This window comes from Ceratotherium simum, chromosome 33, assembly GCF_057802395.1.
Source record: "Ceratotherium simum simum isolate JZ-2026a chromosome 33, ASM5780239v1, whole genome shotgun sequence".
Classification (NCBI taxonomy): domain Eukaryota; kingdom Metazoa; phylum Chordata; class Mammalia; order Perissodactyla; family Rhinocerotidae; genus Ceratotherium; species Ceratotherium simum.
In genome coordinates this window covers 24445607-24472897 of record NC_141932.1, presented here as the reverse complement: position 1 = coordinate 24472897, position 27291 = coordinate 24445607, and the positions used below count along the sequence as shown (strand labels likewise).

The 27291-nt window shown below is 37.4% G+C and overlaps 1 long non-coding RNA gene across 1 annotated transcript; it reads right to left on the bottom strand.

Moving 5' to 3' along the window:
• Positions 1 to 1797: 1797 nt before the first annotated feature.
• Positions 1798 to 26209, bottom strand: LOC147912896 (uncharacterized). Its single transcript, XR_015549579.1, has 4 exons — positions 25948 to 26209; positions 24503 to 24664; positions 8477 to 8533; positions 1798 to 2499 (listed from the first exon to the last, which is right to left on the bottom strand). It is a non-coding gene; the product is annotated as an uncharacterized LOC147912896 (long non-coding RNA).
• Between the last annotated feature and the right edge of the window lie 1082 nt (positions 26210 to 27291).

Here is a 27291-nt window from a genome sequence, read left to right as displayed (position 1 = left end):
GCAGGTGAAAACTTAATATGGCAACAAAAGAACAAAATGATGTGATATTCTTCCTCTAGGGGCTAAATTTCTTACTTCTGGATGGATGTACTTTGTAATCAAGACTATCTGGAGACTTTCCATAGCCTCGGGCCTCACATCAGCACCCATAAGACTGCAAACATGAACCCAGTATATTAGTTATGAAATGCTTTTTAATGTATGTTTCCTTATTAGGTTTCCTTATTCCTCATACCCTTTCTCCATTTTAGCTTTATTGAAAAAAGAAAGAAGGGTAAGATGGGAGGAGAAAACCCTCTCCTTCCCCCTAGAGCATAGAGAAGAAAGGCCATAGAAATAGGGAGGTAGGCAGTTAAATGTTTGCTCAGAACTCCTCACTCCTGGACACTAAAGTGGAGTGAGAGAGAGGCAGTGAGTTAAGAGGGCAAAGTGTTGGGGACCAGCCCTGTGGCTGAGTGGTTCAAGTTCTGCATGCTCTGCTTCAGTGGCCCAGGTTTGCAGGTTCAGATCCCGGGCACGGACCTACTCCACTCATTAGCCATGCTGTGGAGGCATCCCACATACAAAATGGAGGAAGATTGGCATGGATGTTAGCTCAGGGCTAATCTTCCTCAAGCAAAAACAAGAGGAAGACTGCCAACAGATGTTAGCTCAGGGCAAATCTTCCTCACCAAAAACAAAGAAAAAGAGGGCAAAGTGTCACGGTCAAGTTGGGAGAAGGACTTTAAGTAGCCTTTGAGTCCCACGTGGCATACATCCTGAGTAGAGAGTAACAGGGCCCTTGCAGAAGGCAAGGTGACCCCACAGGCTGTGGGGTATATGGAACCTTAGAACTCTTTGGAGGATATGACAGACTCAGAGAACAATTTGGAGGCAGCAAGATCAAAAGGAAGCCAGTTGAAAGGGAGAGGTCCTTGGACTATGACTAAGCTGAGAAACATACCACAAATTCACCAGCTACTGCCCAGAAAAAGGAGCGAGCTAAATCAGATTCAGTGGATACCAGCCAGCACACATCCATGGAGAATCACAGGGAACCCCCCTCCTCCCAACGCTATGAAGATCTTCTTACATACCTCAGACACCACATTCAGATCCCCTCTATATCCCAGTCTTCTCTTAATTATCCTTTGAATAATTATTCAAAGAAACAATTTACTGATTGGACTAAGTTTTGAAACAGATTGCAATAAAACTAGCTTTTTTTTTTCATTCTATTAATCAGAACTCATAAGGGATATCAGAACAAATTTAAAAAAAAAAACTATATTTTCAATGCACATCTCAGTGTAGTATGAGTAATTGTGACCCTTATACATATAAAATCATTAAAAAGATAAAGTTGACTGACAAAAAATTATGAAGTGTGTATGATATGAGGAGGTAAATGACTTTCAGACAATGTTCAAATTCTCTAAAGAATTTATAATCACAAAATTTACTTTAATAGAACAGCACTGCCTTGGACAAAATTCATCTTCACAGCATTCACTGAGCACTTGTGCTAGGCACTGTAGGAACTCTGCTAAATAAAACAGGCTTGCAAGGCACTTATATCTTGGCTCCTCCTTACCTTCTAATGCTAGAAGTCAACCTACAAAAATCTGCTTTCAAGAAAGTTCTGGTGTCATGTATACTTTATTATAAATTAATGTATTAACTCTCCAGGAAAAAAAGTACCCAGGTGACCCCCTCCCCCTACCAGGGTTCAGGGTTAGTTTAACATTCAAAAATTGATCACTGTAATTCACCAAATTAATAGAAAAAAGAAGAAAATTATTTGATCAAGATCATATATGCAAGAAAAGTATTTGACAAAATTTAATACCAATTCATGATAAACACTCTTAACAGGCTAGGAATAAAAGGAAATTTCCTTCATCTGGAAGATTATTAACAAAAAAACCTACATCAAATATCATACATGCTTACTCGTGAATCATTGAAAGCATACCCCCAAGACAGAGAACGAGACAAAGATGACTGCCACCAGCACAACTATTCAACAGTATAAGGAATGTGTAGCAATTGAAATAAGACAACAAAAAAAGGGGGCATGAAGATTCAAAATGAAGAAAACTGTCTACTTGCAGATGACATATTTGTAAACATAATTCAACTCAAAATAAATAGCCGTTTCAATTGTGGAAATGGACTAATTCTAAATTTTACAAGGAAATGTATACAATAGCCAAAAATAGCTAAGGCAATGTTGAAGAACAAAGACGGAGGATTCATTTGCATTAGCAGATATCAAGATTTATTATAATAAAGATACGATAGGGGCCAGCCCGGTGGCGCAAGTGGTTAAGTGCATGCGTTCCGCTGCGGTAGCCCAGGGTTCACCAGTTCGGATCCCGGGCGCACACCGACGCACCACTTGTTAAGCCATGCTGTGGTGGTGTCCCATATAAAGTGGAGGAAGATGTTAGCCCACGGTCAGTCTTCCTCAGCAAAAAGAGGAGGATTGGCAGATGTTAGCTCAGGGCCGATCTTCCTCTCAAAAAAAAAAAAAAGATATGATAATTAAGATAGAGTGGTATTAACACAAGGAAAAACAAATAAAACAATGGAAAAGGACATAAAGTCAGAAATACATATATTAACATGAATATGTCTTGAAAACACAGTGGAGTGAAAAAAAAAAGTGAGTTGCAAAACTGTAAGTCCATTATGTTTCCAGTTATTTAAAAACCTAAAACACAGAGCAACATTATGTAATGTTTATATATACAAATGTGTGTAGTCAAAATATAAAACCATGGACTCCATGGAGGTACATAACATTCATGAGAGTGACTGCCTCTGGGGAGAGAGTATCTGTACTATTCTAATTATTTTATTGAAAAAAATTGAAGCAAAAATGACAAAATATTAAAATATGCTAATTCTGGGTATGGGGATTATGGCTATTTATTTTACTTCTCCCTCTCTCTTCCTAGATTTTAAAACAATAAAGAATGAAAGGAAGAAAAAGAGAAGGCAGAGAGAAAGATGAAAAAGCAGCTTTCTATTAGCTCTATTATTTTGTGTTCAAAACTCAAATTTTATTGTTAATCTCTTATTTTCTAATTTTGCTTCTAATTTCTAGAGCTGTATATTTTGTTCATTTTGTTTATGTTTATTAACATTATTATTCAGCCTGCAGGTTTTCTTCTGTGCATTGCTTTATTTTTTAGATGTTTTGTAACATAAATTTTTATGTCCTTCTTGACCTGACTTGCTTATGCTAGTTTAAAAATTTTCTGGAAGTTTTTCTTTTTGAATCTTTTGCCATTAACTTCCTATTTAATTGCATTGTGGAACATGTATAGTTTGTAGTTTTGAAATTTACTGAATTTTATTCAGGCCTAATATATGGTCAGTTTATGAGTTGATTCCATTTCTAAATAAGAGATATTAACTATTTCCAGGCTATAAGCTATATTAATTAATTAGCTGTATCAAATTATTATTGGTAGTTACATTCATTTTGTTGTCTACATGATCTGTCTATCATGCGCTAAGACAGATCAATGAAAGGTCTCTATTGACATGTTTCTTATTTTTCACAGTGTTCTTTATAGTAAATTTGCTGCAGTTTATTTGGTACAGAAGTAGTCCTAACCATTTACCTTTCTTCTCTATAGCACTCATCATCATTTTTAAAGCACTGTGTTTTTTGTTTGTTTAAAGCTTACTGTCTTGAATTTTATCTTACCTGATAGTAACGTATATAGACTTTTCCTTTTTTTTAAACTCCATGATATGGCTTTAGTTAAAAAATGTTTACAATTTCTCTGGGTCAAGAGCTTCCCATCTATTAAATGAAAATGTTGGAATAGATATTATCTTAAGTTCTCTTTTAATATTTAATCATTTTCAAAAGAAAAGGGAACAGCTAGGAAAATAATGAGATTCTTTAGAGAATCCTGGATTTTTTGATAGACTGAAAAATTATAGTCCTCTCTAACAGAAAATTGTGCTTTTCTAATTATCATACGTTTATTTACCACCTAGAATCCAGTTGGTAGTTTGCCTCTGGTATTTTAATATTTCCTATTCCATAGCAGGTTTGTGAGGAATAATATAATATTTGGCAATTTCTGCTATTAACTTTCTTATTTTGGTTAACAGCAACATTAACCACCTTTCTCCAAAAATGGAACTGTGGCACTAAGTTTTGACTCCTCCCTCTTCTTCAAGACCTAGGTACAGTGTGTCAAGTTCTTTTAATTCAGTCCAGCAACACCTCCCAAATCTCAACTATTCTATTTTCACTATATGCTAAAATAGTGGAACAAAAGGATTAAATGATTAAACCCTTTTCTGATAGCTCAGAGGCTTTTTGAGGGTCTTATGGGACTTGAGGTTTTCATTATGAATATGGTTACTGAAGAGCATGAGAAAATTGCAATTCTTATTTGAGCCCTGGAGTTATGGGTTTTTATTCAATAAGTTACTGAGTTACTAGAGTGCCCAGCACTCCTTTAGATCCTAAGAATACAGCAGTAAGAAAGACATAAGTTCTGGTCCTCTTGGAACTTATATTCTACTTGGGGGAAACAAATGAAAATATAAATAAGTGAATACATGAGATAAAATAAAATAGTGTTATGGTTAATTTTATGTGTTAACTTGACTGGGCCACAGGGACCCCAGACCTTTGGCTAAACATTATTCTGGGTGTGTCTGTGAGGGTATTTCTACATGAGATTAACATCTTATTCAGTAGACTGAGTAAAGCAATTGTCCTCTCTAATGTGAATGGGCCTCATCCAATCAATTGAAGACCTGAAAAGAACAAAAAGGCAGACTAACAAGGAACTCCTGCCTGGCCGTTTGAGATATTAGTCTTTTCTAGTAGCTTTAATAGCATGTTCAAAGTTCCTGAGACAGGGATAAACTTGGTCTGTTCCAACTGGAGAAAAATGAGGGAGGGTGTAGCATGAGATAATGGTAAAGACATAGGCAAAAGGCATATCATGAAGGGTTTTGTAAAGGACAGTAAGGAATCTGAATTTTATTCCAAGTGTAATGGGAAGCCATTAGATGGTTTTAGGCAGAGAAGTTAATGCCTCAGGTTTTAAACTATCGCTTTGGTAGTTCTACAGAGAATGGACAAGAACGGATGCAGGGAGACTGGTAGGCAGTTCCTGAAGTACTTCCAGGTAAGAGATGACATGGCCTGGGCTACAACAAGATCCATGAAAATGTTGACAAGTGATCAGATTCGAGATATGCATTTTTTAAAGTGGACTAATTTGCTGATTTTTTAAAAAAAAATCATTTTATTAATCACAGGTGAGGCTGAGGCCATAGAGGACAGTGGTTAAGATTACAGGCTTCACAGTCCTACTGCCTGGGACTGAATGCTGATTCTACTACATCCTTTACCTCTGACCTTGGGCAAGTTTCTTAACCTTTCTGTGCCTGTTTCCTCACTCATGGAAAAAACAGAGGAAAACAGACTCCTTATGAAGATTATATAAGGTAATACATGTAAAACTTTGATTAGTAATAGATATTAGTTTTATTATTATTTACAATCTTACTGGGCATTTGTTCTTTTTTATTTTTTTAATTGTGAATTTCTTTTTCATGTCCTGTACGCAGTTTTCTCCTGGATTTTAATTTGGTTTATAAATGTGTATTTAAATACCAGATTGGGTCTGCCACATGTATCACTAAAATTGTCACCAAGCTTTGCCAATTTACTTTATTTATGGTAATCGTATCAAAAAAGAGAATATAATTTTTATGAATGCAAATTTAGTTAAGTTTCTCTTTTATTGCTTGTGAATTTGACATTATGCAAAAAAGGCAAGCTAGTGAGTATAGAAAATACACTCAAGATGGTTACCTTGGAGTAACTGGGACTTTCGTACACTGTTAAGAGTGTAATTTTGGACAACTACTTTGGAAAACTGTTTGGTAGCATCAATAAAAGGTACTCTTATGAATAACCTATGACTCAGCAGTTCTACTCTGGTATATATACAAAGAACTGTGTACATATGTGCAACAAAAGACATCTACAAGAAAGTTCATAGCAACAATATTTGTAATTGTCCCAAAATAAAAACTACCTAAATGCCAATCAATAATAGAACAGATAAATAAAGTTGTGCTTTATTCACATAATTGAATAATACATAGCAATGATATTAAATGAATCACAACTACCTGCAACAATTCAACATGAATCTGACAAACAAAATATTAAGCAAAAGAAGCCAGACACGGAGTACACAGATTATATAAAGTAAAAAGGCAGGGGGGCCGGCCCCGTGGCTTGGCAGTTAAGTGCGCCCCCTCCACTACTGGCGGCCCGGGTTCGGATCCCGGGCACACACCGACGCACCGCTTGTCCGGCCATGCTGCGTCGGCGTCCCACATACAGCAACTAGAAGGATGTGCAACTATGACATACAACTATCTGCTGGGGCTTTGAGGAGAAAAAGGGGGAAAAAAAAAAAGGAGGAGGATTGGCAATACATGTTAGCTCAGGGCCAGTCTTCCTCAGCAAAAAGATTGGCATGGATGTTAGCTCAGGGCTGATCCTCCTCACACACACACACAAAAAAGATAGGCAGAAATCATCTATGGTGATAGAAGTTGAACAGTGGTTACCTTGGGGTGGAGGTTATGACTTGGAAAGGTGCAGGAGTCGAATAGGTGTTAGGGTAATGTTCAATTTCTTGATCAATTGTTTGTGCTGCTTACACAGGCGTGTTCACTTTGAAAATTAACTGAGTTTGAGGAAAAAACTAGAGACACAGAGAAGCTGCCAGATAGGGGCACGTGGTCAAAAAAAGGTGTATCTCAGTAGAGCAAAGCTTTGAGCTGAGGGTAGAAAGGCGGTAAAGTGAGCTATGTTCAATAGCTAAGAGCGCAGGATGAATCTGAAAGAGAAAGATTCCAAAGAAAGTATGAAGAAAAAGGATGAAGTTCTGAGGAAAAGGAAATATCCTTGAAAGGAAATATCCTTTATTCTAAGAGTAAAATAAAGAAGAAATAAGGAACCCTGGATTCAATTCATTAAAACCACAAATATTCACAAAAACCATGTATACCTGGCATTGTTCTAGGGGCTGGAGATACAGCAGTAAACCAAATAAAACATACTCTTCGTTCACATTCTAGTGGAGTAAAATTATAAGAATTTACCAGAAATTATTACTTTATTTTTTTTTTCAAATGGTCTACTTTCATTCTTTTTTGCACGTGGCTGTCCAGTTTTCCCAGCACCATTTATTTCGTTTTTTGTGAGGAAGATCAGCCCTGAGATAACATCCATGCCAATCCTCCTCTTTTTGCTGAGGAAGACTGGCCCCGAGCTAACATTGGTGCCGATCTTCTTCCACTTTATGTGGGACACCGCCACAGCATGGCCTGACAAGCAGTGCGTTGGTGCACGCCTGGGATCCAAACTGGGGCTGCCAGCAGCAGAGTGCACACACTTAACCACTACGCCACGGGGCCAGCCCCAGAAATTATTACTTTAGATTGTAACCCAATCTATAGCAAATGCCCATTGAAAAAGATAATTAAACATAGTGTCATTTGAAAGACAGATATTTATTTCTTCAGATATTCTAGTTTTATTTTTTCTAAAAAACGAGGTATGACATCTAAAGGTACCACAGGTAAAAAATATGGTAAAATGTACTAATCTTAAGAACAAACTGACACACTTTTATACATTTATATATTTGTGTACCTACCACCCAGGTCAAAATACAGAACTTTTTGGCACTCCAGAAGATTCCCTCACGTCCTTTCCCAGTAAATAACCCCTCAGGGGTAACCACTATTCTGACTTTTAACACAAGAGATTAGTCTTCCTAATTTTCAAATTTCATATAAATGGAACCATACAAAATGAGCTCTTTTGTTTCTGGCTTCTCTCACTCCATATGTTTATGGGATTATCCATATTGCTGTAAGTAGCAACATGGATGCTTTTTTTTAATTGTTGTGTAGTATTCCATTGCATGAAATACTATAATTTATCCCTTTTTCTGTTGATGTTCATTTGTATTCTTTCCAATGCTGGGTTGTTTTGACATATATTCTCCATTTTATCCTTGATCAAAACAGACCATCAAAATGCTGGGTTTATTAACTACAAGAAGTCACGCTATAATGTATTCATTGACCTAGGTGCCAATGAAAAGCTTACTTCTGCTAAGAAATGTTCATATTTATCCTTATGTACAATGCCAATTATGTAATGAATTTCTGCTCTGGTTTGCTTTACCGACAATAATGAAATGAAATTCAAATTTGAAGCCCGACTTTAATCTCTCTGAATGAATGCATTTCTGCATAACTACATTTTAACTCTTTCTTGGTCTTAATCTTCCAACTCTATTTCCTTTGAAAATATGCTTTATCTATATAGGATTTTCCAATTTACTGTATGGATTACTGCAATCCCCTTAAACTGTACTGTCAAACAAGGCAGGGAACAAATATACTATTTAAAATTTACCTGGGACTCAGTCATTGCCTCTTCTTTCTGGGAATGGACAGGGCTCAGAAGGCAGAGCTGGAGAAGAGAATAAAAGCCATTAGACCAGGGTGCTTTATGGTTTCAGAAACCTGTACCTACAAGGTAGATTAAAGGTCACCCTGTAGCAAAATGATACTTGGATCCATCAGGAAGGCCAAGAAATTCATACCACAGAGTTAATAATAGGTATAAGATGACTGGTATGCTCACGTGGAGCTCAGGCATAAGGTGGGTAGAAATAGGAGTGCATATGTGGTAAATGTCCCATGAATTTATCAATAGCTCTGTATCAGAGAATAAACAGTTCATGTGGAGCAGGAAGATATATAGCTTCATGACAGCATATAACTAAGAAAATTATGACACTGCAAAACACTTAAAGTACCTTCTGTATTGAGACATTTAAAGAGAAATATTTAGGGCCGGCCCCGTGGCTTGGTGGTTAAGTGCACGCGCTCCGATGCTGGTGGCCCGGGTTCGGATCCCGGGCGCGCACCGAGGCACCACTTCTCCGTCCATCCTGGGGCCGAATCCCACATACAGCAACTAGAAGGATGTGCAGCTATGACATAGAACTATCTACTGGGGCTTTGGGGGGAAAAAATAAATAAATAAAATCTTTAAAAAAAATAAAATAAAATAAATAAAATAAAGAGAAATATTTAAGTACCAATTAAATGGAAATTTATCCAAAATGGTGACATAATTATATTTCCAGGAAGGAGTAAGGAGAAGTTTGTGTGTGAGTGACGTGTGTCAGAGATATTGGTGGTGGTAAGAGAGTTAAATTATTTCCCATAGTAAAGAAAAAAAATCTAAATCTGAAAAGTGCCAAATAATGGCAGGATAAACACGTGACTTAGAAAATTGAGTAAATAAATGAAGTCACACTTAAGAGTTGTTTTAAATGGTTCTTTCCGGGAACAGGAATTAGTGATGGGTAAAAAAGAAACAGGGTATAGTTTTTCTTCTCATTATTATGACAAGTCTAGTAGCAATATTTGATTTTTTAAAACAAAATTCACGTATTATTTTTGCCAAAATACAAATTTAACAAGAAAACACATACCATTGGAACAGATTCAAGCAATACTATAGCACATAAGCAGCAACACAGATCTCTCCCCATCCCATGAACAGTCCATTTCCCAGTTTTAATTTGATAGAGAAAAATTTATCTGTTACTTTACTGTCCTGCTTTTTTGTTGTTGTTGTTGTTGGCTTCTGGTAGCTGTCACTCATTTGAAGTGTTTTCCTAAGGATCTTTTATATATAAAATCATGTCATCAGCAAATAGTGAGAGTTTCACTTCTTCGTTACCTATTTGAATTCCTTTTATCCCTTTTTCTTGCCTAATTGCTCTGGCCAAAACCTCCAGTACTATGCTGAACAGGAGTGGTGAGAGTGGGCAGCCCTGCCTCATTCCTGTTCTCAGAGGAATGGCTTTCAGTCTTTCCCCGTTGAGTATGATGTTGGCTGTGGGTTTGTCATAAATAGCCTTTATTATGTTGAGGTACTTTCCTTCTATTCCCATTTTGTTGAGGGTTTTTATCATAAATGGATGTTGTATCTTGTCAAATGCCTTCTCTGCGTCTATTGAGATGACCATGTGGTTTTTATTCTTTGTTTTGTTGATGTGGTGTATCACGTTGATTGATTTGCGGATGTTGAATCATCCCTGCATCCCTGGTATAAATCCCACTTGATCATGGTGTATGATCTTTTTAATGTATTGCTGTATTCGGTTTGCCAAAATTTTGTTGAAGCTAAGGATCTTTTAAAAGAAACTTTAGGCCAGATGAATTACAGTGGGAAACAACAGTCACCTGGGAGCAAAGAGATTTGCTTTCTAGTCCTCTCTCTGCCTAATAAGTACTATGACCCTGGGAACCCCAGTTTCTCAGAACCATTATAATCAACCTCTAAGAGGACAGCAGAATAAGATGGTCTCTAAGAATTCTGCTCCTCAGCACTAGCACTGTGAAATTCTGTAAAGGAAATTGGATACCTTGCTAAGGATGGAGATCCAGCATAGTCCTAGAGGCCAAATGTGGCAGATAAGGTCACTGCCTAAAAACAGCCATTGCCTCCACGTTATTCCTTGAAAACTGAACCCCAATTTTATCACAGTGGCAATGTACCTTCTCCAAAGAATGAATCATGATTGATCTAGGTCAATGAGGATAATCCCATTCCCCTTTGCCAGTTACTCACTTTCCCAGCACCCCTTGCAGCTAAGAGTTACCACGTGACACAGTATTGGCCAAGAGGAGTTAAGAAGATGTCTACTGGGGGGAAAGGTTATGGAAAATTTTCCGTTTTTTTTAAAAAGAGGATAGGCATTAGAATAAAGCTCAACCCTTCTTCTTGACTTCAACATGGATATGATGCCTGGATATCTGGCAATCAACTTTATACCCCAACATGAAAAGCATGAGAACAAAATGATCCGTTAAAGATGATGGAACAAAAGACAGAAAGAGCCTAGGTTTGATGACATAAGGTAGCCACGGAAACAGTTTGGAATCAACCTCCAGTTCTCTTGTTAAGGGAGATAATAAACGCCTTTATTGTTAAAGCCACTATTAGATTAAAAATAATAATTCTAAATAAAAACATCAAGTTTGGTGGTAAAATGGTATAGGACTCAAATCAGAATTGATCCAATGAGGAGAGGTAATAAAGTAGAGTGACATGTTTGCATGTTTAAGGGGAAATAACCGAATTTTCTCAAGTGTGGTCGCTGATCCCTTACAAACCTTTACTGTGATGTCCATCTCCCTCCCCTCATCCATTTCCTTTCCTCAACCTCACCTCATCTCTGAGCAAGCAATATATAAACAAACTGTGGTATATCCATCTAGTGATTACTATAGTGAATACTAATCAGTGGTAAAAAGGTGTGAATTACTGATTCACACAACAACATGGATAAATCTTAAATACATTTTGCTAAGTGAACAACCCAAAGCCTACATATTGCACAATTCCATTTAAATGACATCCTGGAAAAGAAAAAACTGTAGGGACAGAATACAGATCAGTGGGTGTCAGGGATTTGGTGTGGGGGAGGCACTGACTACAAAGGAGACTCACCCTGGAAAATTTGGGGTGATCGAACTGTTATGTATGGTACTTTGCTGATAGATACACGAAACAGTCAAAATCCATAAAACTATACAGAACAAAGGGTGAATTTTACCCTACATAAATTTTTATAAATTCAATGAGGATGGAGGTGGAACCTAAAATGGAACAGATCATGCTCTTTGTCATACAACGTCATGTTCTTTGTCTTACAAAGGCCATGCATATTTTCTTCTATGTTTTGTCCTAGAAGTTTTATAAGTTTTAGGTTTGATATTTACGTCTATGCTCCATTTTGAGTTAATTTTTGTAAAGGTGTGATGTGTGTGTCAAGGTTCATATTCTTGGCACATGGACATCAAATTGTCCAGCACCATTTGTGGAAAAGACCACTCTTTTTCCATTGAATTGCTTTTCATTTTTATAAAAATGAAGCTGACTATATTTGTGTGGATCTATTTCTGGGCTCTCTGTTTTATTTCACTGATCTTTGTGTCTATCTTTTCAACAATAAGTATCATATTGTCTTTATTACTACAGCTTTAAAGTAAATATTGAAGTTGGTAGTATGAATCTTCTAACTCTGTTCTATTTCAGAACTGTTTTGGCTATTCTATTTATTTGCCTTTCCCTATAAATTTTAGAATCAGTTTTTTGATATCTACAAAAAAGATTGCTAGGAATTTGACTGGGATTGTGTTTAATTTGTAGATCAAATTGAGGGAAAATGAAAACATGAGTTTTCCAATCCATGAACATAGTGTATTTCTCCATTTATTCATTTCTTTCATCATGGCTTTTTTTCATTTTCAGCATACAGTGTATGTATTTTGTGAAATTTAATTCTAAATATTTTATTATTGGGAAGGGTAATAAAATGGTATTTTAAAATTTTATTTCAAATTCCAATTATTCATTACTGGAACATAAAAATGAATGACTTTGTATACTGATTATGTATCCTGCAAGCATGCTAAGATCACTCAATAATTTTAGGAGCTTTTTTGTAGATTCCTTGGGGTTTTCTACTTAGATAATCATGTTGTCTTCAAATAGAAACAGTTGTATTTCTTCTTTTCCAGTTTGCATGTCTTTTATGTCTTTTTCTTTCTTGTTTTACTGCACTGGCTAGGACTTAGCAAAATGGTGAATAATGGTGGTCAGAGAGGACATCCTTGCCTTGTTCCCAATCTTAGGGGTAAAACATTCAGTTTCTCACCATTAACCACAATGTTAGCTTTAGGGTTTTTTTTTTTTTTTTTTTTCCAGATAAGCTTTAGTAAAGGATATTCCTTGTCTATTCCTAGTTTGCTGAGAGGATTTTTTTTTTTTCATGAATAAATGTTGAATTTTGTCAAGTGCTTTTTCTACATCTAGTGAGATAATGATCATATGATTCTTCTTCAGTCTTTTATTATGGTGAATTACAGTAACATTTTCAAATAATGAAATTGAAATCCACAGTGCATTCCCAAAGATGAACCCCATTTGGTCATGATATATCCTTTTTATATATTGCTAGATTCAATTTTTCAATTCAATATTGAGGATTTTTGTTTCTAAGTCCGTGAGAAATAATGGTCTGTAGTTTTCTTGATATGTCTTTGTCTGGTTTTGGTATCAGTGTAACGCTGGCCTCATAAAGTGAGTAGGCAAGTGTTCTTTCTCTTCTATGTTCTGGAAGAGTTTGTACAGAACTGTTACAATTTCTTCCTTAGACGTTTGCTATTTCAAAACCTGTGAAGTTATCTGGCTGTGGAGTTTACTTTTTAGAAGGTTTTTAATCGCAAATTCAAATTCATTAATAAATATATAACTTTTCAGGTTATTTATTATTGAGTGAATTTTGGTAGTTTGTCTTTTTCAAAAAAATCTGTCCATTCATTCCCCTTCTTTTTATTTGCTTTGGGTTTAATATGTTCTTTTTTTCTCTCGTTTCTTAAGGTAGAAGTGTAGTACTGATTTGAGCTCTTTCTTTTCTAATTATTTATAGCATTTAGTGCTATGAATTTCCCTCTAAGTACTGACTTAGCTGCATACCACACATTGCAATATGTTGTATTTTCACTCAAAGTGTTTTTTAACTTCTTTTGAGGGTTCCTCTTTGAACCATGGGTTATTAAGAAATGTGTTAATTTCAAGTATTTGAAGATTTTTCCACATATCTTTCTGTTCTTGATTTCTTGTTTTATTCTGCTATGGTCTGAGAACATACTTTGAATGACTTCTATTGCTTTGAAATTGTTGAAGTTTTTTTATGGCCCAGAATATGATCTATCTTGGTGAATGTCCACGGGCACCTGAGGAAGACATGTGTTCTGCTGTTGTTGGGTAGAGTGTTCTATAAATGTCATTAACATTTAAACACTGAAAAACTGACACTGAATACCTGAATGTTAGCTGATAAATATTTTCTGGGTCTTCTATAAGCTTACTGATTTTCTACTTCCATGTTTCATCAATTATTGAGAGGGGAGCTTTGAAATCCCCAACTACAATTGTGCACTTGTCTATTTCTTTTAGTTCTATCAGTTTTTGCCTCATATATTTTGAAGCTCTGTTGTTAACTGCATATACATTTAGCAATTATGTCTTCTTAGAGAACTGACCTTTTTATCATTTATCCTTATGTGATGTCTCTCTTAATCCCTGATAATATTCCTTATTCTCAAGTCTACTTTGTCTAACATTAAAACTGCTACTCCATCTTTCTTTTGGTTACTATTTCTGTGGTATATTTTCCTCTCTCGTTTATGTTTAATATATCTATCTTTATATTTAAAATGGGTTTCTTGTAAATAGTATTTAGAGGATCTTTTATCCAATGTGATAAACTCTATCTTTATCTTTTCACTAGTATGTTTAGATCAATGACATTTAAAATTATTGATATATTTGGATTAATAGCTACCATCTCCTTAGCTGTTTTCTATTTGCTCCATTCATTCTGTCTTGCTCTGTTTCCTGCCTTGGCTTGGTTTAATTGAGCACTTTTATTATTTTATTATTCTATTTCATCTCCTCTATTGAATTATTTATACCTCTTTTGAAAAATAATTTAGTGGTTTCTCTAGGTTTTACAGTATACATTTCTTATTAATCTGAGTCTACCTCCAAATAGTACTACGTGGCTTCACTTATGGTATAAAGATCTTACAACAATACATTCCAGATTCCTCCCTCCCATTCTATACAGCTGTCATATATTTTACTTTTATCTATGCCATAAACACACAATAGGTAGTTACAATATTTACTTTAGATAATCATTTATCTTTTAGAGCAATTAAAAATAAAAAATGAATTTTATTTTACCTTCATTGATTCCAATTCCAATGCTCTTCATTTCTTTGTGCAGATCCAAGTTTGACTAACATCATATTCCTTCTACCTAAAGAACTTCCTTTAAGCATTTTCTATAGAGAAGGTCTGTTGGTGATGAATTCTCTTAGTTTTTTTTTTTTTTGTCTGAGAAAGCCTTGATTGTTCATTTTTTTTGTGAGGAAGATTAGCTCTGACCTAACATCTGTTGCCAATCCTCCTTTTTGCTGAGGAGGACTGGCCCTGGGTTAACATCCATGCCCATCTTCCTCTACTTTATTTGTGGGATGCCTGCCACAGCACAGCTTGGCAAGTGGTGCATCAGTCCGCACCTGGGATCCAAACCTATGAACCCTGGGCCACCAAAGCAGAGTGCGTGAACTTAACAGCTACGCCACCGGGCTGGCCCCTATTCTTCATTTTTGAAGGATATTTTTGCTTGGTATGGAGTCCTGGATTGACAGCTTTTTTTACTTTTACCACTTTAAACGTGTCTCCACTGTCTTCTTGCTTGCCTGGTATCTGATGAGATGTCTGCTGCATGTGAATCTTATCATTGTTCCTCAGTAGGTAATGTTTCTTTTTCTCTTGTTGCCTTCAAGATTTTCTTCATCTGTTTTTCAGCAGTTTAAATATGATATGCCTAAACGTATTTTTTTTTGTTTGTATTTATCCTGCTTAGTGGTCTCTGAGTTTGCAGGATCTATGGTTTGGTGTCATTAATTTTGGAAAAGTCTCAGTCATTATGTCTTCAAATATTTTTTCTTCCTTATTTTCTCTCTTCTCTGGGATTCCAATTATGCATAGATGAGACTATATATATGCATAATTTTGATTTCTAGCATTTCCATTTGATTCTTTCCTATAGTTTCCATCTCTCTGCTGAAATTACCCATTTGATCCATTACATATTAGGCATAGTTATTTTAAATTCCTGCTGGGTTGTCCCAACATATATATCATATCTAAGTCTGGTTCTGACGATTGCTTTGTCTCTTTGTTTTTTTTCTTGCCTTTTCACATATCTCGTAATTTTTGTTGAAAGCTGGACATCTTGGGTAATAGAGCAGACATAAAATTAAGTATTTCTTATGCTTAGAGATGAGCATGCCTTTCTTTTTGCTAGGTTTTTAATGTGCAGTTTGTGCTAATCTAGTCAGCAGCTGCGTGGGGTTTGAGGTTTGTCATTGCTATAGTTCCATTGGTACACCACAGCCTTCAAATTCGTCTAATGATACCTGTGTTTAAGGTTTCAGTTGGTTTGCCAAGCTTGTTTTCTCAGTGTATGTTTCTCCCTTGGCTTTGGGTATTCCGTTTGTGCTGCTCCCCAGAGAGAATCTCTCTTGCAGGTCTCCCAGGTGTATTCCATTATTATTTTTATTTGATGCTTGTTATCCCAGTTGGGAGGTAAGTGAGCAGTGGAGAAAAGAAGTCTCTTATGTTCTCACTAAGCCTTAGTCTTAGGCAGGTACTATGTCCATGGGTCATGGGGATGTGGCCTTCATAATTGCTTTTGCTTCTCCTCCAGCTGCTACGTCTAGCACATATTCCTTTCCCATTCCCAAAGGTAGTGCTTTTTTTCAATTCCCTTTCCTAAACTGCAGTAGGTTTCAACCCATGTCCTATGGTGACAGTTTTTGTTGCTCTTCATTATGCAGATTAAAGTTTTTGTACTGTAGGGAAAAGAGGGAAGATGGGTCTAGGCTGCTGTCCCCCTCCCCAAGCCAGCACCACAAGGAAAGATTTCACAGGATTCTCCCCCATCTTCCCTATGAGCATCCTATGGGATTCCTGGAAACAAAGCCCAGAAGAGTTTGAAAACTCCTTATATTTGCAACTCCCTCAGTGGTTTTACACTCTTGCTGGTTGTATCTTCTTACTGGCTTATATGGTGTCTGGCAGCGTCTACCCCAGGTGAGTGAAGGCTCAAGTCCTGTTTCTCCCAGAAGGCATCTGTTTTTCCTCAGATTTCAGGTTACTTGGTTACCCTGTGACCTCAGGGTAACCTTCTCTGATGGGGTCAAAAAACGTTCTTAATTTGCAATTTATCCAGTTTTTTCCTTGTAAGGGTGAACGCAAACCTCTTTCCAGCACTCTATGTCCCTGAGCAGAAACCCAAAGCCCTTCAATTACAATAAACTTTTGAGAAGTGCTATGTTTGAAAGGCACAGAGCAAAAGCCCCCCAGCTTATTTTGGCATGGGGCTCAAAAACACCTCCCACATGAAGTTAGGATTAAGATAGTATCTTAAATTTAAGTAAATTAATTATGCTGGAGTGGTGGGTGGAGAAGTGTTATAGGAAAAGCAGTAGCAATTGGCAAGGCCTCAGGGAAAAGAGAATATAGTGTATTGCAGGAATTTAAAGTTACACAGACTAATTGGGGAAATACTTTAGAAACAAATTCTCAGACTAAATGTTCTATTCATAACAAATGTTATTTTTCTTTCCCCTTTGCAAAGAACTTACTGTGAGGTATATCAATTTGCTCAGTGTCTGAACTACTATGCATAATTCTCCCCTGAAATGAGCTCTGATACAGCTAAAATACACATAACAACTTGGGTATCTACACCACTATCACCACCATCATCATTATCATCATCATCATCATCATCAATCATCTATGCCTGATTGAATCCAAATTTTGCCAAAAAACCAAAAATCATTGAGAGCCCTACCCCTGGCTGCACTTCCCAAAGAAATTCTCTAGATAGCCTGAGCTAAATTGAACACTTGGGAACATGGCTCCATGGTGGATAACTGAATATTTTCTTTTTACCACCACGCCAACTCTTCCCTCGTCTTCTCTCCACTACTCCCATGTGTCCCCAGATTCCAGGTCCTACCACCCCATCTGGCAATACATGTTTAAATTCCAGGGTTTGGGGGGGTGGCATTTATAACTACATCCCTTTCTTAAAAAACTCAGAGCACTTGCTCCGTTAAAAGCCACTGAATATCATTTTCCCCTACCTGAAACCATCTGATTGCTGATCAGCTCCATCTTTCACTTGACCAATGCCTTCTTGTCCTTAAAGAAGTCTAATTAAGAACTACTTTATCCCTTGATCGGGATATCCTGCAATCTGGTCTATCTTACTCCTATATCCTATGAGCTTACGCAACTTGCAGCATTTATCACTCTGCAATAGTATCTGTTCATTTGTCTGTCTCCCTAGGACTGTGAACCACTTATGGCAGGGACCACTTATATGGCTTCTTCATGGCCCAGCATAGTCACTTACATATGAAAGGGTGCAGTAAAGGTTTGTACAGTGAATTTAAAATTACTATGATTCATATATTGAGGGCTCGAATGGAAAAATTAGGAGAACAGACGGGTAAGATAAGCAGAGAAACAGAAACTATAAGAAAGAATCAAAAGGACTGCTAACAATCAAAACTACATTAACAGAAATGAAGAATGCCTTCAATGGGCTCATCAGCAGACTCAACACGGTTGAGGAAAAAAATCAGTAAACTTGAAGACAGGTCAACGGAAACTTCCCAAACTGAAATGCAAAAAGAAAAAAGAATAAAAAACAAAATAGAAGAGAGGATCCAAACTATGGGACAATATCAAAAGGTACAACATACCCACAATTGGAATACCAAAAGAAGAACAAAGTGAAATAGAAGAAATATTTTAAGTAATAATGGCCATGAATCTTCCAAATTAATGACAGATATCAGATCACAGATCTAGGATGCTCAGAGAACACCAGCAGGATAAATACCAAAAAACCACACGTAGGCATATCATACTCAAACTGAAGAAAACCAAAAAATGAGAAAAATCTTCAAAGAAATCAGAGAAAAACAACACCTTACCTCTAAAGCAACAAGGATAATAATTATAGCAGAATTCTTGTCAGAAACCACATAAACAAGAAGAGAGTGGAGTGAAATATTTAAAGTGTTAAAAGAAAAACCCGCCAACCTAGAATTCTCTAGCCTAGGAAATTAAGCTTCAAAACTGAAAGAGAAATAAAGACTTTCTCAAATAAGCAAAAACTGAAGAATTCATCACCAAGAGACCTACCTTGCAAGAAATGTTAAAAGTGAAGAAAAATGATATAGGTCGGAAACTTGGATCTACATAAAGAAAGGAAGACCATCAGAGAAGGAATAATAAAGGTAAAATAAAGTCTTCTGGTTCTTTTATTCTTAATTGATCTAAATGGTAAATGTTTATTTAAAGCAATAATTACAACAATGTATTGGGTGATTATAGCACATGGATAAGTGAAATGAATGACAGCAATGTCACAAGGGACAGGAGGGAGGAATTGGGAATACTCTGTTATAAAGTCCCTGCACTATAGCGAAGCAGCATAGCATTTTTTGAAAGTGAACTCAAATTAGTTAAAAATAAGTATTGTAAACTCTAAAGCAACACTAAAATTTTTTTAAAGTATAAATGACATAGTAAAACAGGAGACAAAATGAAATCATATAAAATACTCAATAAAAACCAGAGAAATTGGAAAAAAGAAACAGAGCAAATGGAACAAATAGAAAACAGTTATGAAGATGGTTGATATTAATCCAATTATATAAATATCACATTAAGTGTAAATGGTCTAAACAGACCAGTTGAAATACAGATTGGATAAAAACACGAAGATCCAACTATATGTGTCTACAAGAAACCCACTTCAAACATAAGCATTCAGATAGGTTAAAAGTAAAGAGATGGGGGCCGGCCCTGTGGCTTGGTGGTTAAGTGCGCGCGCTGCGATGCTGGCGGCCCGGGTTCGGATCCCGGGTGCGCATCGAGGCACCACTTCTCCGTTCATCCTGAGGCCGAGTCCCACATACAGCAACTAGAAGGATGTGCAGCTACGACACACAACTATCCACTGGGGCTTTGGGGGGAAAAAATAAAATAAATAAAATCTTTAAAAAAAATAAAAAAAAAAAAAAAAAGTAAAGAGATGGGAGTGACATTCACGAAAATGGAAGAGTAGGGAACTCTAGGAGTCCATCTCCCTCCAAAAACGGAAAAATCTGGCAAAACTTGTCAGAATCAACCTTACAGGAACCCTGGGAGATAGTCAAATGTTACAATAACCAAGTGAACACTTAACCAGGAGAGAGGCGACTTGAACACAGTAGGAGACCTATGTGGCATTTTAACTAACCTATTCACAAATCACAAAAGAAACAAAAACTCTAATGTACTAGGAATAATTCAAACAAAAGCTGTGTGAGAGCCTAATCAAGAAAATGTATTCAGTTTATTAAAGTTCATAAAAGTTCTCCTAAATAAATACCATGCTTAAAAACAGGAAAAGTCAGCATGGTAAAGATGTCGGTTTTCCCAATAGTATCTATAAAATTAATATAACTCCAGTCACAATTCCCAAGAAGTTTTTTTCATTCAACTTGTCAAGCCAATCTTCTAATTTATATAAGATGAAAAAAGTGAGATGAGAAAAAACATGGATAGTAAGCTACAATTTATCTAAGAAAGGTGGTATGAATTTACACACAAAAAACATATTTGCTTATATCAAAAAATGGAATATAACCCCCCCAAAACTAAAAAATTTTAAAAACAGTTACTAACAGGAGTAGAGAAGGAACAAGGTGGTAAAGTTACAAATAGAATAAAAAATAAGACTCCTCTTTGTTTTGTATATACTTGACTTCATTTTGTATATTTGACTTTCCAACCATCTAAATGTTTTACATAATTATAAAACAAATGTTAAAACAAAAGCTATATCTAAAAATCAAAAGCAAAATAAAACAAATGAACCTAATCATATATCACGTTTGTGGCTTAACCACACAGAGAAATTTGTTCTAGGGCCAGCCCCGTGGCTTAGCGGTTAAGTGCACGCACTCCGCTGCTGGCGGCCCGGGTTCAGATCCTGGGCACGCACCAACACACTGCTTCTCTGGCCATGCTGAGGCCGCGTCCCACATACAGCAACTAGAAGGATGTGCAACTACGACATACAACTATCTACTGGGGCTTTGGGTAAAAAGAAATAAATAAATAAAATTATAAAAAAAAAAAAGAAATTTGTTCTAGTTACTTTAAAGCACAATAATTGGACTGTACTTCCCTAGAGGGCTATATGCTAAGGACAAATAGATCTATAAAGAAATGTTAAATTACTTACAGTAGGAATATTATAAGTATTGATAGTATTGCTCTGACACTATCTTATTTATATATACATATATAGATCCATAGATGAATGGATAGATGAGCAATAAAAGATGCAAAAATAAAACCAAAGTAAAAGCCCTGTAATTCTAAATTTTTAAAATTGGAAATAGCAATTTGAACTGATGAAGCCTATTCTGTTAAAAATATATTTCCTGCTATAATATTAATGAACCTTGAAAACATGACAAGTGAAAGAAGTCAATCACAAAAGACCACATATTGTATGATTTCATTTAAATAAAATGTCTGAAATAGACAAATTTAGAAAGACAGCAGAATAGTGATTGATTAAACTGGGAGGAAGAAGGAGAATACGAGATCGACTGCTAATGGGTATGATATTTCTTTTAGGGGGGACAAAAAGGCTCTAAAATTGCATTATGGTGATGGGTACACAACCCTGTGAATACGTTTTTTTAAAAAACATTGAATTGTACACTTTAAATGGGTAAAATATACGGTATGTGAATTATGTCTTAATCAAGCTATTAAAAATTTTTTTCAATATATTTTCTAGCTCTCTCCACACACACACACACAAAAGCCTAGAAACAATGACCATGCCAGCAGCAATAAGCACTGTAATTGTGGTCTCAAAATACCATTTCCCAATAAAAAGAATCAGGCCACCATAGAGCAATGCCTGATTTCATGCCTAGGGCCAGAAATGTTCAAAATGATCCTGAAATAACCTGTCATACACTATCAAAGACTTCTGGGGATGTGTTAAAAAGACTCATAAGCCATCTTGAAGAGATAGCCAAAAATGGGAATATTTGAGCTTCAAAAAGAAAATAACTGCAATGGTTTGAAACATATCAAATGTTAAAATCTATGAGCATGTAATAGTAATAATAACAACAACTCACTGGGAGGTGCTAGGGAACGAATTCAACAGCCTGAAAACCTATAAAGGGAAAGATTCAATTTATTCTGCCCTTCCTGTACAAACCGTACCTCAAAATAACCAGAGCTGGGGCCGGCCCGTTGGCATAGCAGTTAAGTGCATGCGCTCTGCTGCTGGTGGCCCAGGTTTGGATCCCGGGCGCGCACCAATGTGCCACTTGTCAGGCCATGCTGTGGCGGCATCTCACATAAGGTGGAGGAAGATGGGCACGGATGTTAGCTCAGGGCCAGTCTTCCTCAGCAAAAAAAGAAGAAAAAAAAGGAGGACTGGCATGGATGTTAGCTCAGGGCTGATCTTCCTCAACAAAAAAGATAAAAAAATAAATAACCAAAAAGTTGATGAGGAAAATTTTTTCTTTAGGAAAATATTCCAGCTAGTAACTGAAGAAGGAATGATAAAATTCGAACATCAGCATTTTGTAACCCCTGCTGAAATAAAGCTAATAATCATCTATGTTTTCTAAAACAAGTATGGTGATAAAAAGAGGGATTCTTCTATTCTGAAAACATTTGACAACTAACGGGAAAAATATCCTTCTATGTCTCCACCTTACTTCCTCTAGTGTTTCAACCCAACAGTCTTACAACCCCATCAGGAACTTCCATTCCTTCATTCTACCAATTTTTTACTGTCCCACACCCCCTTCCTATCCTCACTTTTCTACTTACCTGGCCTAAAATCCACAATCACTCAATATAATTAATTCCTGTCAACTTAGACTCCCTTGCCTCTCTCTCACACTATTCCTACTTACTTCTTGAAATTAACACCCTGGTTAAATCCAACTCTCCCCCTACCCTGTCTGTGGCTACAACTGTGCAGACGAACATTGCAGGAGAAAAATCAAACAATCACATGGAACAGGTTCACTTTAATCATGAAAACTAACATCAAGTGGGTCTTTGATGCTGCCTGGAAATCATACTATATTTCTCTACTCTAGTCTCTGCCCCACTTTCCTAAGTGATTATCTTATTCTTTTCCTCTCTCCTCAAACCCCTAACATTTGTTCTTGCTACTTAAGGACATGTCTATAGTATTTCTCCCTTTGTCTCCTGCATCATCAAGTGTCTCTCTCTATTGAATCATTTCAATCAGTATATACAGAGTTACTATATACCTCCTAATTCCATCTACCATTTCATTTGAGTCCTCCCATTTCAAGAAAAACTTAGAGAATTGTCCACACTTGGTATCTCCAATTTTTCTTCTCCAGTTCTCTCTCTGGCCCCATATTCAACTCTTCAGGGTCACCAATGATTTTCATGTTGCTAAATTCAATGTTCCTTCTTCAGTCCTCATTTTACTTGGCCTATCAGCAGCATCTGACACAGTTCTTGTTAAAACACATTCTCCCCTTGGTTTCTAGGATGTCATACTCACCTAATTTTCTTCCAACTACTCTAGCTAGTGCCTTTCGATTTCTTTTGCTGGTTCCTCCTCATTTCCCAGACTCTGTTGGAATGACCCAGAGATAAGTCCTTTACCTCTACATGTTTCTGTCTACACTACTCTCTAAGTGATCTCATCCAGTCTACTGGCTTTAAATATCATCTATATGCTGATAATTCCCAAATGTATGTCTCCAGCCTAGATCTTAGGCCTTTCTTTTAAACTTCAGACTTGTATATCCCACTGCCAACTTACTATCTCCACCTGAATATCTAATGAGCATCTCACACTTCACATAATATATTCCAAACTGAAATCTCACTATCTCCCTATGCCCCAAGTCAGTTTTTTCTACTTTCTTTCCCTTCTCAGTTAATGATAACTCCATTCTTCAAGTTGCTCAGATAAAAAATATTGTGTCATCTTGTCACACACTCCACATCCGTTCTGTCAGCAAATTATGTCAGCGCTACCTTTAAATTATATCCAGTACAATGACTACTACTCACCATTTTTACTGCTCTGGTCCACGTCACCAACATCTTTTCCCTAGATTACTACAGTAGTCTCCTAATTGGTCTCTCTGCTTCTGCCTTTGTCCCCACTCCCTTCCCCCATTCTTCTTCCCATAGTCCTCTCATCAGAGCAGCCAAAGCAATCCTTCTAAATTGTAAGCAGATAATATCACTCCCATGCTCAGAACTCTCCAACAGCTTCCCATCTCACTCAGAGTAAAAGCTAAGACCATCAGTAAGGCCCACAAGGCCCAACCTGATCTGCCCTCCTTCCCTCTACTTACCATTCTTCTCTCATCTCTTATCTCTCTCCCTCTCATTTACGCTATTTCAGCCACCAGCCTCTTCATTGTTACACGGAGGTTCCCACCTCAGGGCCTTTACAACATTGTTCCCTCTGCTTGGAATAACTTTCTCTCAATTATATGCATAAATAGCTCCTTTACTTCCTTCATATCTTTATTATTACATTTTCAGGATGCCTTCCTGGCTACCCCATCTAAGACTCCAACTCCCATCCCTAACGCTATATATCCTCCTAGTTTACTTTTTCTCTTAGAATTTTTCACTATTTAATATATATTATATTTAACTTACCTCACTTATTATCTGGCCCACAACAAAGTACCATGATAGCAGGGAGTTCGTCTCTTTCGTTCAATGCTATATCCCAAGCATCTAGAATCGTTCCTGTCACACAGACAGCATTCAATAAATGGTAAGTGGATGAATGAATGAATCCTTAATACAGGAATAATTCTGGAAAAGAAATGTGAAAATAGAACACTGCTTTAGAAAAATACTTTAGAAAACAAAATTCACAAAAAAGATTTTTAAAATGGTTGACTTCAGTAGTAATCAAGCAACTGCAAATTAAATTATTTTACATCTATGAGGTTAACAAAGATTACTAGTACTATTGATATCCATTGTTATCAAGGGTGTCTGAATATAGGCAATCTTATACTATGCCAATAATACTGCAGGTTATTAGAACCTTACAGGAGAGTAATTGGATAGATTTAGGGAGCCTTTAATAAGAGCATACATTGACCTATCAGTTCCATTTCTAGGAATCTGCCCCCTGCCAAAAAAAATTAGGAAATTGCACTATAACATGTACCAAATAGTTGCTGATAAACACATCTTTTACAGTGGCAAGAAGTTGGAAAGAACCAAATTACCCATCAACAGGGGTAAATGCATTAAAATGTATACCATGAAAACCTTTAAAATGATAACATAGATTTGAAATTGTTTAAATGGAAAGATATTAATTGTGTATTGTTAAGTGACAAAGGTAGGTTACAGAACTGTATGTATAAGGTGACTTCAATTTTTAAGCTATTATGCACGTATATAATAATACGTGAATGCATATGTATGTATTTACAGAAAGAGGGGTGAAAAAAGGGAAGTAAATTTTAACAGTGGCTGGTAGAACTATGAATGATTTTTGTTTTCTTTGAACTTTTCTGCATTTTGCGATTTGGAGCATGGAGTGAGGGGCAAGGAGCACGAAGTTAGTATGCACACAAAACAACGTGGCTAATACACGAAAATAAAATGTAAAATAAATAAATATTAAAATAAAATATTGGGGCTATTGATGTCTCGTATAAAAATATATTTCCAATTACCATAACCGAAGAAATGAAGCACTGGTACATTCTCACAAATCTACACACAGCAGCGTACTCGACCCTCTATCCACGGGGTTTCTCATTCACTCACGATCCCACCGTCATGCAAGCTCGCACCCACGTTCTTACTGAAACATAAAGGAAAAGCACATCCACAGAATCCGCTTACACACACGATCTCACGGCCACACTAAGTCACAGACAAATGTCTGGCAAATACAGTCACCTCGTGCCACACGCTCACATCGTCCACACGCCTCTCCCCCCGCCTCGGGAAGCACCCGAGGGGCACAGCCCGCCCGGCATCCTCCAACAACACAGGCACCGGGTCCGCAGGCCCCGCTCCCACGCCGCACAAAAAGGCGCGGCCTCGGAGCTCGCGGCTTCCCGAGGACTCACCACCGAGCCCGCGGACACAGGCCCCAGTCCAGACCTCAACGTCGCCCAAGGGGCACAGCGGTGCCCGCTGAGGTAGGAGCCGCCAGGGTCGGCGCCGGCTGTGGCCGAAGGCAGCACAAGCCTCGGTCCGTTAGGCGCAAGACAACACTTCCCAGAGGCCCCCGCGGCTCCCCGGGGCGGGACTGGCCTTCCTGTTTGCGAGTAGTGGGAATAACCAACGGCGGCATTTAGGGGCGCCCAGATCTGCCCAGGAGGCTCAGCTAGCATTCTTTGGGAGCGGCCTCCCTTGAGCCCGGCACTCGGAGTCTGGGAGTGCAAGTTGGTGCTGAGAAGACTCTGAAAAGGTCCGCACCTTGCCTGCCCTGGACTACATTTCCCAGAGGCCTTCGCGGCCGACGTCTATTTTTCTGCAAAAAGTCGCTTCCTCCCTACAGTTGACTGGAATCTTCGGGTTCCCTGGGTTATGATGCCTGATCCGTGAAGGAAGCACCGCTGAGTCGGTTTAGTTCTGTCTGGCCCGTGCTGCAGCCGGGACTGGACTTCAGCCGGGTGAAGATGGGGAAAAATCAGGGGCCTGTGGCCGGACGAGCCGGCCAGCCGGAGCCTCAAGCTCCTGGCGGCAGTCCGAAAAGGGAGGAGTAGCATTGTGTGACCATGTGGGAGATTTCGGCTCTGGAATTTGGGGTGGGGAGTTCTATGGGGTCGAGAGATTCTGCGGTCCAGTGACTTTTGGGATCGTGCGAAATCGCAGCTATTTGTGTGACCATTGTCGCGTCGTATGTTTTTCTGCCCGTTTGATTCTGACCCTGCAGTTTTGTCAGAGACAGTGTGCTTGTGTGAATTCTTTGTGTGTGTTTCTGCTTTTCTGACTGTCCCCTTGTTACAGTACTGAAACTTACAAAGTTAAGTCAATAAGCCAGTCACTAAAATATTAAATGGGAGAAATTATAGAGATTTGTGAGTCTGTTTTACTGAAACACCCACACCCATGCTTTTTGACTCTGTTACCCCACATCCGATGTGTGTTATATAGACAAAGGTGATACAGGGAATTTAGAAAGACATTGTTGAAGAAGGCAAAGACATTGAGCCATCGAATGAAAGTTCATGTCAAGAATTCAAAGTAGCCTCAACATCAGGAGTGAAAAGTGTTAAGTGGGAAAGTAGAGAAGTAACCAGGAGCAAAACCCTAAGAATCTAGCGAACCAGACTATGTGTCCCTCCTGCCCTAAAGACCTGATTCTTTTTTCAGCATTTCATAGGGGTTCTGCTCTGACTTCAGAAGAATTAAAAAGCAATTGGCATTGAAAGTTGAAGACTCATTGCAATAATTTTGCAATAGTG